Below are 6,101 nucleotides of genomic sequence, written 5' to 3'. Positions count from 1 at the left end.
GTGTTACGTTGCACCTTCCACCTAAGGGCGTATCTGAATTTCTGCAGCCTGTCCTTGACAACTTGCTGTCGTTCGTAAGGTCACATACCAGCATATCAAGGAAAATCACAACTCGATGAAACACCTACAATGATTGATCAATAGCTTTCAAGTTTCACAGGCCTCGTCGAACCATTGGTACACCTGTAAACACCCATAACGATTCGACCATGTTTTTTTGTCCTGTCACCGAACGCTGCAAGTACATTAAGGTACGTTCATCTTTATTTTCCTGAAATCGGGACGGACCGTACAAATATTCGTATGCGTGCCGGCTTTTCATATGTAAATACAGAGCAGATGCAAAGTAAGCTCACTAACTGTAATAAGACTTCACCAGCAGTACACATTGCTCACTTCAACGATTTTATGTCTATATACGTGAAGATACGGTAACGGGATTGTCGTCCTAGAAAATACATTCGACAGTGTAAAATAGTGCACTATGTTAGAGAATCTCAGGAAAAAAGGTATAAACTATAGGGAAAGGCCGGTGGTATATAGTATGTACAACAATCAAAAGCAAAAGATAACAAAGGAGGACCAAAAACGAAGTGCTCGAATTAGAAAGAGTGCAAGACAGATATGTAGTCTTTCGCCCCTAGTGTTCAATCTATACTTCGAAGCAGGAATGACAGAAGTAAACGAAAGGTTCACAAGTGATACTAAAATTCTGGGTGCAAGGATGTTAATGACAAGATTCACTGGTAACGTGGCTATCCTCAGTGAAGGGGAAGAAGAATTACGGATTCTGTTGAATGGAATGGACAGTCTAATGAGTAAAAAATATGGGTTAACAATAAACAGGAAAAAATAAAAGTAATGAGAAGCAACAGAAATAAGGACATTGAGAAAGTTAACGTCATATTTGATGATCAAGATAAATATTGCGTTCCTGGCCAAAAGATGTTTCCTAATATCAAACATCAGCCTTAATTTGGTGAAATAATTTCTGAGAAATGTGTGGAAGTGATTCATGGATTGTAAGAAAACCGGAAAAAGAAAATGGTAGCATTTTAGGTGGAGTGATAGGAAATGAGGTGGATCTCTGTAGAATAGATGAGTAGTGGAACGTGTGGAAAAGAGACACGATGAGGGAAGAAGTGTTAAAACACAGGGAATAAACTCCATGGTACCTGGGGAGCAATGAGAGAGTAAAAACTGTAAAGAAGAATGGAGACTGGAACTCCCGTAAATCCATCAGGTAACTGACAACGATTTTTGCAAGTGCTGCGCTGTGATAAAGGGTGAAGAATTTTTGGTGGGCGTATAAATTTAGTCAGAATACTACATAGATATGGTAATTATCTCCCAGAGAATATTTGAGGATATTGCAGTGATATAGTAAAGTAATAATGTAAGAATTAGCTCCCCGTTTCGAACATTGTGTATTCCTTCAGTTTAACATCCACTAGACAAACTGTCAAGTATGTTAAATTCAGTTTTCTGCATCTAATCTAAACTGTTCGATCAATGGGTAATTACTTTCCGTAAAAGATTTAGTTTTTTATGAAAGTCGTTTATTTGTGCTGAGTACTCAAGGCTGTGAACTTTCTTTCCCAGTTAATATATTTCCTGGTAACATTTATGAGTGGAAAGAGAGTGCAGCTCCTGTATAATCATTGCTCACGATGTGGAATTACAGGAAACTTGTGTTTGTTTATTCATAAGTTGATGAGTTAGTGTACTGTATATGTTAATAAATTAATATGTATCTATACAGCTTTTAGCGTGATTAGGCACAAATTTTTAAATATATCCTATTTCGATGTTAACTCATTTGCAAATGAGATGGAGGACTTAATTAAGTGAATAATGGGATGACGTGTAATATTAACAGTACAGGGTTCTCAGGAACGAGAGTAATGATAACGTGGAAAGCTTTTGTAATCGCATGTAACATTCATTTGCAGAAAACCGTCAGTAAATTAATAAAAATCACACAAATGCGTTAGTTAAATCTCAAATAACTCTGTATAGAAATTTAATGAATAGACTGATGACAATGTTGAATTTGTATGAACAAGAATAATTTTCAGAATGAGATTTCCACTCTGCAGCGGAGTGTGCGCTGATACGAAACTTCCTGGCAGATTAAAGCTGTGTGCCCGACCGAGACTCGAACTCGGGACCTTTGCCTTTTGCGGGCAAGTGCTCTACCAACTGAGCTACCGAAGCACGACTCACGCCCGGTACTCACAGCTTTACTTCTGCCAGTACCTCGTCTCCTACCTTCCAAACTTTACAGAAGCTCTCCTGCGAACCTTGCAGAACTAGCACTCCTGAAAGAAAGGATATTGCGGAGACATATCTTAGCCACAGCCTGGGGGATGTTTCCAGAATGAGATTTTCACTCTGCAGCGGAGTGTGTGCTGCTATGAAACTTCGTGGCAGATTAAAACTGTGTGCCCGACCGAGACTCGAACTCGGGACCTTTGCTTTTCGCGGGCAAGTGCTCTACCAACTGAGCTACCGAAGCACGGCTCACGCCCGGTACTCACAGCTTTACTTCTGCCAGTACCTCGTCTCCTACCTTCCAAACTTTACAGAAGCTCTCCTGCGAACCCTGCAGAACTAGCACTCCTGAAAGAAAGGATATTGCGGAGAGATGGCTTAGCCTCAGCCTGGGGGATGTTTCCAGAATGAGATTTCCACTCTGCAGCGGAGTGTGCGCTGATATGAAACTTCGAGTCTCGGTTGGGCACACAGTTTTAATCTGCCAGGGAGTTTCATATCAGCGCACACTCCGCTGCAGAGTGGAAATCTCATTCTGGAAACATCCCCCAGGCTGTGGCTAAGCCATGTCTCCGCAATACCCTTTCTTTCAGGAGTGCTAGTTCTGCAAGGTTCGCAGGAGAGCTTCTGTAAAGTTTGGAAGGTAGGAGACGAGGTACTGGCAGAAGTAAAGCTGTGAGTACCGGGCGTGAGTCGTGCTTCGGTAGCTCAGTTGGTAGTCGGCTCTCAGCCGTGGCAGCGTGCGGACGGCCCCGCACGCCGGCCAGTGCTCCGCTGCAGGCGTTGTTTACATCCGCGTCGTAGCTTTCAGGCTTGCGTCCGTCCACCGTGAACAACATGTCGAGCGCTTACCGCCGTGAGACCCTTAAAGTTTCCTTCCCAGCTGAACATGCGCGACCTCGTGCACATGAAGTTGAAACGTTCATACGTGAAGAAGTTCGTTTAGATCCTAACCACGTTATCGGAATCCATTTTTCGATTACGAGTAGTGTCGTTCATATTAAAATGACAAACACCGAGGTGTGTGAAGATGTTATTCGCCGCCATGCCAATGGACTTAAGTTCAAATACTCTGATGGTCACGTCGGAGCCGTAACAATTGAACTCGCAGAGTACGGTCAACGCACGATTAGGGTGTTTGAACTACCTTTTGAAGTGCCGAAGGACGAAGTTGTCTCTGCGTTACAACCATACGGTAACGTCATCGGTTACGTAGAGGAAAAATGGCAAACCTTCACGACCTACCATGTCCTTAATGGTGTGCGTCAGGTCAAAATTGAACTGAAAAAACATATTCCATCATACCTGACAATTGGCGGGGTGCGAGCCATTGTCATGTACGACGGCCAACCCCGAACATGTGCGGATTGTGGACAAGAAGGCCACGTCAGATCCGCCTGCATGCGACGCCGCCTGATCCAGACGCCGGTCGGCGAGGAAGCGTCCCCAGCGGTGATGACTCAGATCCCTGTCACATACGCCAAGGTTGCCCAGGAAGGTAGCACGTCTACACAGAGTCTTCCTGCTCCGTTGACGTCGTCTGATCAGGTAGATGCAACCGCTCCTGAGATTCCTTCTGAGGTGCCCCAGACGCCAGATCCTAACCTGCCGAATCATCGCAGCACTGTGACTGAAAATGCTACTGAGATGGACGTTGATCCGGGAGTGGTACCTACTTCTGCTTTCCTTCAGACTGGTCCGGAGTCAGACGAAAGCCACCCGCAATCGGACTCTGAACGACTTGTTCGAAAACAAGGGTCGACACGAAAGAGGAAGAAACGTAGCCGTACACCCCCTGATGAATCCATTCTACGGATGGATACCGGGGATGCAGACCCGAAGATGGACGACAAACCGATCTTTGATGACCGAAAGGCTGATGCGAAAGACCCGCCACAGGCGACCACTGGCAACGAACACCCCTCCTTACTGACGCCGTCGCCCCCACAGGTCGACGTTGAAGAGAGCCTATCCGATGAGACGAAAACTACGTCTCCTCTCCACGTGGATGACGTGCACAGCCGATGCCCTACCGCAGCATCAGTCTCCTGGGCGGACGACGTGGAGATCGAAGGGACTGGGGCGGACGCTGCTGATGATGGGGCACCCCCATCGGTTGCGCCAGGGCCCGCAAACTCTCCACAATAGCAGCCTCTTCAGCGGACCGGCAAGATCGACGACCTCTCGCTCCTGAAGAAGAAGTCCCGCCTGTGCCTGTGGGACTCCAACACCAGCATTATCGTGTCGCAACGATTAACCTCGCGACCATTCGTGCGCCCCACAAACTAGCGCTGCTCCGCGATATGATTTATGATGCGGACATAGATATTGCGCTTTTTCAGGAAGTGCATGTCGCCGATTTTTCACCACCACATGGCTTCACGGTGCATCTTTCTCCCGCTTCGGACACCGGTAGTGGTGTTGCCATCATCTTACGCGAAGGTCTTCCTGCCGAAGATGTCCTATACCTCCCCAGCGGCAGAGGTATGGCCCTTACTCTCTTTGGTGTACGCATCATCAATATTTATTCGCCGTCGGGCTCCAGCTACCGTCGTGAACGCAATGCCTTCTTCGCGAATGAAGTCACACCCCTTTTTATGGGACCACACGATGACTGGATCATGGGTGGAGACTTCAACTGCACCCAGCGACCTCAGGATCAATTGCCGCGTCACTCACCATGCGCAGCTCTGGAAACAGTCGTCACGCGGCTACAATTTGTCGATACGTGGAGACATGTTCACGGTGATCTTTTGGGCTTTACGTACCACACTGCGCACTCCTCTAGCCGACTGGATCGCATCTACATCTCGCGATCCCTAATTCAACACACTCGACAGGCTGAAATCTGGCCTGTTGCTTTCTCAGACCATGAGGCTTACTTCTGTGATGTTGTTCTCACAAGACAGGCAGTATGGCACGGACGTGGTTTATGGAAACTGAACACGGCACTTCTTAATTCACCTGACTGTCGACTTCTAATAGAAGACACTTGGATCACATGTAATAGACGCCGACCCACGTATCCGTCTACCATATCCTGGTGGATCCAGTGTGCAAAACCTGCTCTTCGAAAAACTTTAATCCGGTATGGCAAAGATGTTGTCGCCTGGAGGAAGAGCACTATGGACTTTTACTACAGGATCCTACGAGAATGCTGCACGATGCCAGCCTCCCCTGAGCGCCATACAAGGATGAACCAAGCTAAGGCCCAAATCTCCAATCTCATGCGACGGCATTTGGAAGGGGCGATAGTACGATCTCGTACTGCTGATCGCATGCCTCATGAACATCCGTCGATGTACCATATCATCCAAGAACGACAAAATCGACGCCGAAAATTGATTCACGTACTAACGGATCAAGAAGGGCGTCGCTACGTAACCCAATCTGCCATAGGGAATGTGCCTCACGCCCACTACCGGCAGCTCTACGCCGCAGTTCCACATTCCCCAGAGTTGATCGAGGAAGTCTCACAGCTCAACTTCGGTGGTATCCCAGGAGATGCGGCGATTGACTTGATGTCGGAGGTGACTGATGAGGAAGTCCGCGATGCGATACGGGCAGGAACCATCAATCGCTCCCCGGGCCCCGACGGTCTTCCCCTCGAATTTTATCGCACCTTCCGTGATTTGTTAGAGTCCACCTTCACCTCCATCTGTCGGGAACTGATGTCTCCGGAAGTACCTGTGCCGGACGCTTTCATGGAAGGAATTATTATTCCTGTACATAAACCGCACGGTGGCAACAATATCAGTGATTATCGGCCCCTCACTCTCCTTAACAGTGATATGAAAATCTTCACTCGCCTTTTGGCAGCACGACTT

At 47.2% G+C, this 6,101-nt stretch overlaps 1 non-coding gene across 1 annotated transcript; it reads right to left on the bottom strand.

Moving 5' to 3' along the window:
* Positions 1–2,143: 2,143 nt before the first annotated feature.
* On the bottom strand, positions 2,144–2,218 carry Trnal-caa. Its single transcript has one exon. It is a non-coding gene; the product is annotated as a tRNA-Leu (tRNA).
* Positions 2,219–6,101: the final 3,883 nt, after the last annotated feature.

Source organism: Schistocerca americana, chromosome 1 (assembly GCF_021461395.2).
Source record: "Schistocerca americana isolate TAMUIC-IGC-003095 chromosome 1, iqSchAmer2.1, whole genome shotgun sequence".
NCBI lineage: Eukaryota > Metazoa > Arthropoda > Insecta > Orthoptera > Acrididae > Schistocerca > Schistocerca americana.
Note: the sequence above shows the minus strand (reverse complement) of the source record. Positions and strands in the feature narration are given on the sequence as shown.